This window comes from Chiloscyllium punctatum, chromosome 11 (assembly GCF_047496795.1).
Source record: "Chiloscyllium punctatum isolate Juve2018m chromosome 11, sChiPun1.3, whole genome shotgun sequence".
Classification (NCBI taxonomy): domain Eukaryota; kingdom Metazoa; phylum Chordata; class Chondrichthyes; order Orectolobiformes; family Hemiscylliidae; genus Chiloscyllium; species Chiloscyllium punctatum.
In genome coordinates, this window is record NC_092749.1 from 7,066,628 (window position 1) to 7,078,654 (window position 12,027).

At 43.2% G+C, this 12,027-nt stretch overlaps 1 long non-coding RNA gene across 1 annotated transcript; it reads right to left on the reverse strand.

The window, feature by feature from the left end:
- Positions 1-422: 422 nt before the first annotated feature.
- On the reverse strand, positions 423-11,058 carry LOC140482568 (uncharacterized). Its single transcript, XR_011961745.1, has 3 exons — positions 10,940-11,058; positions 4,308-4,381; positions 423-3,009 (listed from the first exon to the last, which is right to left on the reverse strand). It is a non-coding gene; the product is annotated as an uncharacterized lncRNA (long non-coding RNA).
- Positions 11,059-12,027: the final 969 nt, after the last annotated feature.

Here is a 12,027-nt window from a genome sequence, read left to right on the forward strand (position 1 = left end):
TCCTGGGGATTTGTTTACCTTAATAACCTCTCGGCTACCCAACACATCTTCCCTACTAATGCCAACGTGATCCAGACTAATCAAATGTCTATCTCTAATCTCAAGATTCATGTTCCTCTCTCCAGTGAACACTGATGCAAAGAAATCATTCATAATTTCACCCATTCTCTCAGGTTCGACACACAGTCTTCCTTCATTATCCTTTAGTGGACCAATCCTTTCTCTAGTTACCCACTTGCTTCAGTGTGTCTGTTTGTTTTGTAGTTACTGAGTGCTTGTCCTGTCGGTTTCAGGTGTCTCACCTAAGTGTGTTTATCCAGCGGCATAGTGTTTGTTTACATTGTGGTCAGCTGTGAGAAACGAAGCTCACTCACTTGAATAATTTCAGTCTGAGACAAGATTTGAATTAGTAGTATCGTTTATTACACTCTTGCAAGAGGGGTGTTGTGTCCACTGTCCACAAGGCAGGCACACACACACACACACTGAATTCAACAAGTACACAATATTTATGTATTTCGTTTCTCTTCCCTCCTCCCATGCTCCTCCCACATTTACATCTGTTTCTAATCTTTTTGTTTGTTTTTGCAGCACCGGGAAACAGGTGCTTGTAACTGTTTGAACAGGTATATCTTACTCAACCGACACCCACCTCCCCTGATAGCCCACACTGAGCATTGTGATTTTTGCAGAAAGAACAACGTGTACAATTCTTTTCTTTACAATTCCCCCTTTTTGTTTTTACATTCTATTGTTGTTTCTGCAATTTTTCCTTTAAGTATCGCCCCCAAAATTTGCAAGCATCATTCCTGAGACTTCATCCATCTTGGTCTCACTTATCCCCTCATTATTTAATGGATAAAGTTCCTCTGCCTGATTCCCTTTCAGGGGCATCTCTTTCATTAAGGCTGTCTTAATCAGTCTCTGGGTGAGTCTTCATATACAGGGTATGATGCAACAGCCAATGGCTACCAATACCCCGGCTTCTACTATCAGGGAAGTAAGGATGGAAACCACCACCCCCTTCCATTTTCCAAACCATGATTCAAGCCATCCTGTGAGAGATGTGTCTACTCCTGAATTCTCAGCCAGTTCCTTTGCTAAGGTTGTCAATCCCCTTAAGGCCCAAGTAATTGAACCATCAAGTGCAGTGTTATTAGGCATAAAGGTACAACAGCTTCCTCCTAACAATACACGCACACACACACACCCTTTTTCCACCATTCTGTTTTCCCATGCCATCCTATTTGTCTCATCAAGCTGTTCTGCTATTCCTTTAACCACAACTCTTGTATAATTTATAAATCGCTGCTGATTATAGAAAATGTAATTTATCCAATCTACATTTTTATTAATCGTTACCCACCAAAAGAGAGCTGACTCAAAGCCTGCTGCAATCTGGTTGCGAGCCTTGAACTCATCCGGTACCCCTCTAGGAACTCCTCTAGAATCTAGATAAATCCTGTCATCAAAAGAGGTGTCTAATAATGATCTTTTACTTCTTCCCTTTTTCTCTACTATCTTTTCCTTCTCAAATGCCAGGATAAATGGAATTGCCAATTGTACAATTGCACATATCCCTCTCCAATCCGGAGGTAGGGTGGGTCTCAATATTTTGCCTCCACAGTACCACCATAGATCTGCTCGGGGAATCTTTAGTGCTGAGTAGTTCCCTCCCTTGTCCGTGTCAGTAACATTTTTAATTTCTGTACATAATTTCAGCTCCCCCAAGTCTCTGGACTAATTTGTACTTTGTCTATGCACACATGACATGTGATTTCCAACTGCGGCTGAAAACATAGGGGGCTGCTTTTAAATCTCTCTTCTCCAAGGGAGGGAACATTAGAGATAGGGAGGGACAGTTCCTATCATCCCATGCAGTCTCATCCTGGTACAGGGCTATCAAACATTTCATGCCCTTCCTGTCTCGCTTCCACCCGAGAGGAAAGGAAACCACCTGGGCCACTGGCCTACCGGAGGCACATGCATAGCAATTGCTCTTGTTCAGACTTTTTACAGTATACTTTATCCATTTAACCCAGGCATTTTCATCCCTGTATCCAGTTTCTATTTCAATGGTCTGTTTCAAGTCCTTCACCTCTCTAATTTTTACTACTTTAGGGTCATCGGGATGGGTGAAAGGTTATATCTTATTATCCAGTAGTTCTGTCTATTTTCCCTTTCCTACGCCAATTCGAAAACTACAACATGAGAAATCATTCCCATTTTCATTTCTATCCCAAATGTTTCATCTAATTGTGTCTCATAGGCGCCCCCCTCCAGAGTTGCTTCATGCCATGTGGTTTTCTTTATCGTTAGGTATATTGGGTTACACTTTTTATCGGGACAATCGAGAGCTGATTGGAAGGGGGCCCGGTGTACTGTGACGAGACGATTATACCAAGTACCATCCCAATGGCCATCCCCGTAGGACTTAAGACGTATCTCCGAGCTGCTGTACTGTCTCTGATTATCTACATCCCCACAATTTACTAAGCTGCATGCATCAACATCTATTACCTGCAGATTATCAGACTCAGGAATCGTTAATAACACATATGAAGACGATATTTGACAAAACCCCAATACTAAGAGAGGTAGTATCATAACCCTAAGCATCCCCAACATTCTACAATAACATTGAAAGACCGAGAGATTTAACTTGCAATACAATATATATCCAAAAAAAGGATCTATCCTGCGTCTGCATAAAAATCAGTTAATTAAAGTCTTTTGAGTGTAAGTTTCAATGGTTCTTCTGTTGATTCAGCTGTCCAGACTTCTTTTACAATTGGGGATTCCACCAGTCCCTTAATCCTGGTGTAGTGAGTCCAACCATTCTCTGCCGTTCTTATTGCTGTTTCAGTGGTCAAGAGAGCCTGGCATGGCCCTTCCCAGCTCGGTTGCAATTTAGTCTCTGTTCATTAATTTACCAAGACCCAATCTCCCGGTCGAATCGGATGAACAGCGAATTCAGGGGGTGGAGTCAGTGCCAATAAACCCTGTTTCCTGAGGAAAGACAAAGAGGAGGACAAGCCCAGTATATACTTCTTTAAGAACAAATCTTTAGTTTCTGGTACCAGTAACTCTCCTTTCATCCCCAAATAGGGTAGTCTGAATAATATCTCATAAGGGGACAGCCCCAAATCTTTGTGGGGTGCTGTTCGCACTCATAGAAGAACGATTGGCAAGCATGTGGTCCATGGAAGCCTGGTTTCAACAATTAACTTAGATAATTTTTTCTTCAGTGTCTGATTCATCCTTTCCACCCTTCCCAATGACAGAGGGTGTCATGGGGTATCAAACTCTCAAGATAACCCTAATCCCTTCGTTATTCCTTGTAGGACCTTGGAGGTAAAATGGGCTCCCTTGTCCGAATCAATACGGTCCACCAATCCATACCGGGGTAGGATATGCTCCAGTATCATCTTAGATACACCACCCGCAGTGGCCGTAGCTAAAGGATATGCCTCAACCCATCCATAGAGATGGTTCACTATCACTAGCATTTACTTCAATTTTCCCACCCGGGGTAGTTTAGTATAATCTACCTGTGCTTTGGAAGGTCTTAACCCTGCCTCCCTTCCTCTTGGAGTCTGTTTCCTCGTCACCTTCTTGTTCATTTTGACAATGTGAGAAGAATTTGTGGGAAATGCAGAGCTTTAGATTGGAGATTGAGTGATATTAATTCCATTCAAGAGTGTCAGCACCATCGGGCTGGATGAGCAGAGTCAGGGAGATTGCTCTGTGAGGTGCCACATCTGCAGGGAATCTCCCAGGGATTGGGAATGAATCATAGAGCACAAGGGACACACATATCTCTCTCCATTCTAGAGACAATTGATTCAATCCAGGTTAAAGGGAACCATTCCACATTGAGCACAGGGAAAGGAGAGGGGCTTGGTCTCCATGATCTCCCACAGCTGAGACTGGGATTGAAGCTGAGATGTTGTCATTATTCTACATTATACTCCAGCCATCCAAGCCACCTGAGTAGAGAATAGTGATCATAATCTTCTGGGAGTTCCCAACATAATTAGCTGGAGCTTTGTGTTTAAAGTTGCTGAGAGCCTGGATTCAGACCCCATCCTGGCCCCATCTGCCTCCATTATAGGCAGGCAATCAGTTCAATACAGTATGAGGAACACCACACTTCAATCATGGGGCAAGGCAAGAAGAAGGGCCTCCAGAAATGCCCACAGATGGCAAACAGAATGATGAACACCATTAGCATTGCTTTGCTGCCCCATCTGAAACATCGAGCTGAATGAGCTGCAAAACACTCTGCACAAAATAACCCAACCAACCTGTGTGTCTCCAGAGAGAGGGATAGGTTCACAATCCAGGGTAGGCAAATTACCATCAGAATGATTAGCTGAGGCTGTAAGAAAAAAATAACAAAGGTCACCAAGACTGAAGACAAAAGGACAGAAACATCAAGAAATGTTGTACTTAAGTAGTCATAGAGACGTGCAGCACAGAAACACACCCTTCAGTCCAAGCAGTCTATGCCCACCTTAATCCCAAATTAAACTAGTTTGACCTGCTAGCGCTTGACTCATATCCCTCCAAACATTTCTTATTCATGTACTTATCTAAATGTCTAAATCTAAATCTAAATCTAAACTATCTAAACTTATCTAAACTTATCTAAATCTAAACTATCTAAACTGATGTAACTGTACCCGCATCCACCTCTTCCTCTGTAACTTCATTTTACTTTGGTGCAAGGGAGCAAGATTCATATCTTTTGATCACTGGAATCTTTTCTGAGTAGAAGTGACCTGTATAAGAAGATTAGATTGCACCTGAATTGGAAGAGGACTAATATACTGGCAGGGAGATTTGCTAATGCATTTAAACTTATAAGGGAGTGGGGCGGGACCATGAGAGATAGTGAGAAAAGAAGTCAGTCTGAGACTGATACAGTTGGGAAAAGGAACGGTTCAAGCAGTCAGGACAGGCAGGAACAAAGCAGAAACCAATGTAGGACTGATAAATTAAACTGTATTTATTCCACTGCAGGAGGCCTAACAAGTAAAGTAGATGAACTCAGGGCATGGTTAGAAACATGGGACTGGGATTTTACAGCAATTACAGAGATGTAGCTCAGGGTTGGTCAGGACCTGCAGCTTAATGTTCCCGGATTTAGATCCTATAGGAAGGAAAGGAAGGGGGGCAAGAGAAGAGAGGCAGTGACATGTTTGATTGTGAATAACATTACAGCTGTATTTAGGTAGGATGTTCCTTGGAACACATCCATGGAAGTTATTTAGGTGGAACAGAGAAACAAGAAAGGGATGGTCACGTTATTCGGATTGTACTATAGACTCCCCAGTAGTCAGCAGAATTTGAGAATCAAATTTGTAAAGAGATCACAGTTATCTACAAGAATAATAGTGTGGTTATTGTAGGGGATTTTAAACATAGACTAGACTGCCATAGTGTTAAGGGCTTGGGTGGCGAGGAATATTTTAAGTGTGTGCAAAAAAAAATGTTCTGATTCAGTATGTGGGTGTACCTACTAAAGAAGGTGAAAAATATGACCTGCTCTTGGGAAATAAGGCAGGGCAGGTTACTGAGGCGTCAGTGGGGGAGCACTTTGGGACCAGCAACCGTAATTCTATTAGTTTTCAAATAATATTAAAAAAGGATTGACTGGATCTAAAAGTTAAAGTTCTAAATTGGAGGCATGCCAATCTTGATGATATTAGGCCAGAAGTTTCAAAAGTTGATTGGGGTGGATATTTGCAGGTAAAGGGCTGGCTGAAAAATTGACAGCCTTCAAAAATGAGATGATGAGAGTTCAGAGACAGTATGTTCCTGCTAGGGTGAAAGACAAAGATGGTAGCTGTAGGAAATGCTGGATGTCTAGAGAAATTGATGTTTTGGTTAAGAATGCGAAGGAAGCATATGTCAGCAATGACAACAGAGATTGAGTGAATATCTAAAAGAGTATAAAGGCAAGAGAAGCATTCTTAAGAGTGAAATCAGGAGGGCAAAAAGAGGACGTGAGATAGCTTTGGCAAATAGGGTTAAGGAGAATCCAAAGGGATTCTGTAAACACATCAAAGAAAAAGGGGTAACTAAAGAGAGAATAGGGCTCCTTAAAGATCAGCAAGGTCACCTATGTGTGGAACTGCAGGAGATGAGGGAAGTACTAAATGAATATTTTACATCAGTGTTTATTGTGGAGAAGAATATGGAAGAGAGAGAACATTAGGAAATAAATTGCGAAATCTTGATATTTTTCATAATACAGAAGAGGAGGTGCTGGATATCTTAAAGCATATAAAGGTGGATAAATCCCAAGGACCTGAAAAGGTGCACCTTGGAACCTTGTGGGCAATTAGGGGAATGATTGGCGGTCCCTTTGCTGAGATATTTGTATCATCGATAGCCGCAGGTGAGATTTCAGAAGACTGAAGGTTGGCTTACATGGTGCCATTATTTAAAAAAGGTGGTAAGGAAAAGCCAGGGAACTATAGACAAGTGAGCCTGACATCAGTGATGGGCAAGTTGTTAGAGGGAATCCTGTGGGACAGAATTTACATGTATTTGGAAAAGCAATTGCTGATTAAGGTCATGGCTTTGAGCATGGGAAATCGTGTCTCACAAACCTGATTGAGTTTTTTTGAAGAAGTAATGAAGAGGATTAATGAGGGCACAGCAGTGGATGTGATCTGTGTGGACTTCAGTGAGCACGTTGACAAGGTACCTCATGGTAAACTGTTTAACAAGTTTAGGTCACATCGAGTACAAGGAGAACTAGCCATTTGGATACAGAACTGGCTTGAAGGTAGAAGAGGGTGGTAGAGGGTAGTTTTTCAGACTGGAGGCCTGTGATTAGTGGAGTGCCACAAGGATCAGTACTGGGTCCACTGTTTTTCATCATTTATATAAATGATTTGAATGTGAAGATAGGAGGTATTAGATTAGATTGGATTCTCTACAGTGTGGAAACAGGCCCTTCGGCCCAACCAGTCCACACCAATCCTCTGAAGAGTAACCCACCCAGAACCATTTCCCTCGAATTAATGTACATAACACTTTGGGCAATTTAGCATAGCCAATTCACCTGACCCACACATCTTTGGACTGTGGAAGGAAACCGGAGTATCCAGAGGAAACCTACGCAGACACGGGGAGAATGTGCAAACTCCGCACAGACAGTCACCCAAGGCTGCAATCGAACCTGGGACCCTGGTGCTGTGAGGCAGCAGTGCTAACCACTGAGCCACCATGCGGAGGATTATAGGTATGTCTAATAAGTTTGCAGGTGACACCTAAACTGGAGGTGCAGTGGACAGTGAAGACGCTTACCTCCGAGTACAATGGGATCTTGATCAGATGGGCCAATGGGCTGAGAAGTGACAGATGCAATTTAATTTATATATATGTGATGTGCTGCATTTTGGAAAGGCCTTAATAGTAAGGTCGAGGAGAGTGTTGCTGATCAAAGAGACTTTGGAGTACAAGTTCATAATGCTTTGAAAGTGGAGTGGCAGGTCGATAGGACAGTGAAAAAAAACATTTGACATGCTTACCATTACTGGTCAGTGCATTGAGTACAGGAGTTGGAATGTTATGTTGTAGCTGTGCAGAACATTGATTTGGCCAATTTTGGAATACTGTGTGCAAATCTGGTCTCCCTGCTCTAGGAAGGATGTTGTGAAACTTGAAAGGGTTCCAAAAATATTGACAAGGATGTTGCCAGGGTTGGAGGGTTTGAGCTACAGGAAGAGGCTGAATACATTGGGGCAATTATCCCTGGTGCGATGAGGCTGAGGGATGACCAGATCGAGATTTATAAAAGGAATGGCGTGAGTAAGGTAAGTAGTGAAGGCCCTTCCCCTGGATGGGGGAGTTCAAAACTAGAGGGTGTTGATTTAAGTTGAGAGGGAAAAGATTTAAGAGGGACCTGAGGGGCAAATTTTTCATGGTGGTATATGTATGGCATGAGCTGCCAGAGGAAGTGGTCGGGTTTGGTATAATTCATTAAAAGACACCTGGATTGGTATATGAATAGGAAGGGTTTGAGGAATATGGGCCAAATGCTGGGAAATGGAATGAGATTTATTTAGGATATCTGGTTGGTATGGGAGAGTTGGACTGAAGTGTTTGTTTCCATACTGTATATCTCTGTGACTCTAGGCTGTACGACACGAACCACTCGATGTGCATAAAAAAAGTTGCCCTGATGTCTTTTTTATGTCTTCCTCCTCTCACTGGAAAAATATGGTCCCCAGTCTTGAAACCTGTCCACCCCTTGCCAGGAGAGGAAACCTGCCATTCACCTTCTCAAACCCCTCATTTATAAACTACAAGATGGTCATCCTTCAACCTCCTATTCTCTGATGAAAAAAGTCAGTTGTATGGTCAAACTGTCTTACAGCCAATACCACATCATTTCTGACCTGCTCCCTATTGAGGGCAGTTGACGCCAAACAATTAAAATTGACACTTTTTAAAATTCACTGTAGGACAGTGGGTGTGTCACTGGCTGGGTCCCACATTTATTGTCAATGACCAGTTGCCCTTGAGAGGGTAGCGATGAATTTCTTCTTAAACTGCTGCGGGAACTGAACTGTAGTTTGATCCACAAAACCCCTAGGGAGGGAATTCCAGAATTTATTTCCATGTTTGGATAGTGAGTGGCTTGGACGGAAACGTGTAGCTGGTGGTGTTTCCATGTATCTACTGCACTTGTCATTCTAGATGGAAGTGGCCTTGTGTTGGAATGTGCCATCTGAAGGTCTTTGTTGAATTTCTTAAAGATGGTACTCACTGCTGTGACTGAGGGTCAGTGGTGGAGGGACTGAATGTTAAAATGCTGCAGATATAGGAAACCTAAAATAAAATCAGAAATGCAATTGGATTGTTGTGGTTCTGTTCGCCGAGCTGGGAATTTGTCTTGCAAACGTTTCGTCCCCTGTCTAGGTGACATCCTCAGTGCTTGGGAGCCTCCTGTAAAGCGCTTCTGTGCTGTTTCCTCCGGCATTTATAGTGGCCTGTCTCTGCCGCTTCTGGTTGTCAGTTCGAGCTGTCCACTGTAGTGGCCGGTATATTGGGTCCAGGTCGATGTGTTTGTTGATAGAGTCAGTGGATGAGTGCCATGCCTCTAGGAATTCCCTGGCTGTTCTCTGTTTGGCTTGCCCTATAATGGTAGTGTTGGCCCAGTCGAATTCATGTTGTATGTCATCTGCGTGTGTGGCTACTTAGGATAGCTGGTCGTGTTGTTTCGTGGCTAGTTGGTGTTCATGGATACGGATCGTTAGCTGTCTTCCTGTTTGTCCTATGAAGTGTTTTGTGCAGCCCTTGCATGGGATTTTGTACACTACATTGGTTTTGCTCATGCTGGGTATCAGGTCCTTTGTCCTGGTGAGTTGTCTGAGAGTGGCTGTTGGTTTGTGTGCTGTTATGAGTCCTAGTGGTCGCAGTAGTCTGGCTGTCGGTTCGGAAATGCTCCTGATGTATGGTAGTGTGGCTAGTCCTTTGGGTTGCGGCATGTCCTCGTTCCGTTGTCTCTCCCTTAGGCATCTGTTGATGAAATTGCGAGGGTATCCGTTTTTGGCGAATACCTTGTATAGGTGTTCCTCTTCCTCTTTTTGCAGTTCTGGTGTGCTGCAGTGTGTTGTGGCCCTTTTTAATAGTGTCTTGATGCAACTTCGTTTGTGTGTGTGTTGGGGTGGTTGCTTTCATAGTTTAGAACTTGGTCTGTGTGTGTGGCTTTCCTGTAAACCTTTGTGGTGAATTCTCCGTTCGGTGTTCTCTGTACCATCACGTCTAGGAATGGGAGTTGGTTGTCCTTTTCTTCCTCTCTAGTGAATCAGATTCCTGTGAGTGTGGCGTTGATGATCTGGTGTGTGTTCTCAATTTCTGTGTTTTTAATTATTACAAAGGTGTCATCAACATATCTGACCCAGAGTTTGGGTTGAATTTGCGGTAAGACTGTTTGTTCTAATTTTTGCATTACTGCTTCTGCTCTGAGTCCAGAGATCGGTGAGCCCATGGGTGTTCCGTTGATTTGTTCGTATATCTGGTTGTTGAATGTGAAGTGTGTTGTGAGGCACAAGTCCAGTAGTTTATGTATGCCGTCTTTGTTGATAAGTTCAACGTCCTGTTGTCAGTTATGTCTGTCTAGCAGGTTGGCTATTGTTTCTCTGGCTAGGGTTTTGTCGATAGACGTGAACAGTACAAAATCCCATGCAAGGACTGCACAAAACACTACATAGGACAAACAGGAAGACAGCTAACGATACGTATCCATGAACACCAACTGGCCACGAAACGACACGACCAGCTATCCTTAATAACCACACACACAGATGACAAGCAACCTGAATTCGACTGGGACAACACTACCATTAGAGGGCAAGCCAAACAGAGAACAGCCAGGGAATTCCTAGAGGCATGGTACTCATCCACAGACTCTATCAACAAACACATCGACCTGGACCCAATATACCAGCCACTACAGCGGACAGCTGGAACTGACAACTGGAAGCGGCAGAGACAAGCCACTATAAATGCCGGAGGAAACAGCACAGAAGCGCTTCACAGGAGGCTCCCAAGCACTGAGGATGTCACCTAGACAAGGGACGAAATGTTTGCAAGACAAATTCCCAGCTCGGCAAACAGAACCACAACAATGAGCACCTGAGCTACAAATCTTCTCCCAAACTTTGAATGCAATTGGACTTTCAGAGATGAGACAGCATTAGCCCTTTCCCTTGGTTAGGTACTTCTGTGAACAAGTCTCCATCTCTAAAATCTTGCATTTCTGATGAAAAAAACAACTTGACCTCTCTTTCTTTCTTCACAGAGGCTTCTCTGATTGTTTTCAGTGTTTCTCTTCCCTGCCTCCTCCCCCACCTTCAATAATGAGACAAACTCCTCCCCAAGTGGCCATTTCAGCGAAAGATTGATTTCCACCTACAGGATGATGGTTTCCGAATGCATCTGATACAGAAGAGAACAACGGCTCCAGCGAAGACAATAGCTCCCAGTACAGCCCCCATGCTCATCCAGACAATCCACAGCTCTCTGTTTATTCCCACTGCAGGAACTGCAAACAGAGAAACAGATCAACCACAGGAAAAAGAATAAAACCAATCCTGACCATTTCTTTATTGTCTTCTGGGATGTCTGACCTTATGCTCGAAGGAAGATGAAACAGTTGAAGATAGTTGGCCCTTGGACACTACCCTGAGGAACTCACACAGAGGTCTCCTGGAGCCAAGATGGCTGCCTCCAACAATCACAACCAACTCTATTTCAGCTCTTATAGGTGAGGAGGGGGTGATCAATGTCTCCCTTCTAACTCCCTTTTCGATCATTCACATCAATGGAGGGATAAGGTGTGAGGGTCTGGGTTTGGGTGGAATGTTCTTCAGAGGGTCAGTGCAGATTCGATGGGCTGAATGGCCTGTTTCCACACTGTCTGAATCAACTTACAAGATTTTCTTAATGATTAAAAGAGAGTTGACTTTTGTAATCTACTGACCTGAAAACTATCATCAAAATACACACAAGTAAAGAAATAAACTTAGAAAGAAATGGGGAGGTGCATCTGTACTGAAAGGAAGTTAGTAAAAGCAGTTAAAATTCAACAGTTCCTATTTCACACAACCTTAACATCTCCCCACCATGAAGATGCATCCTGAGCAATCTTTCCCCTTTTTCTCTGTTAAACATTCCATTAAATCATCAATATAAAATCACAAAGACTTTGACAAAGGATGCTCACATTCCTTGTGAAATAACTCAACATAGGTGATATCCTGTCAACAAGTCACCCTTTATTTACATGTGTTCAACTCCGTCAGAGCCAGCTGTCAGAGTGAACAGAACCCCTGGCACTCCTGTTTCTATCTGTCAGCCAGGACTCCCTGATTGGGCCAGATTAACAGTTCTAATCAGGGAACTCACATTCTCTGAGGTTCACCTGGCTTTCTGTGTTCCAGTCATGCACCCTGACATTCTTTTCACTCTAACCTGTATTTAAAACCTACAGGGCCAGCGTTT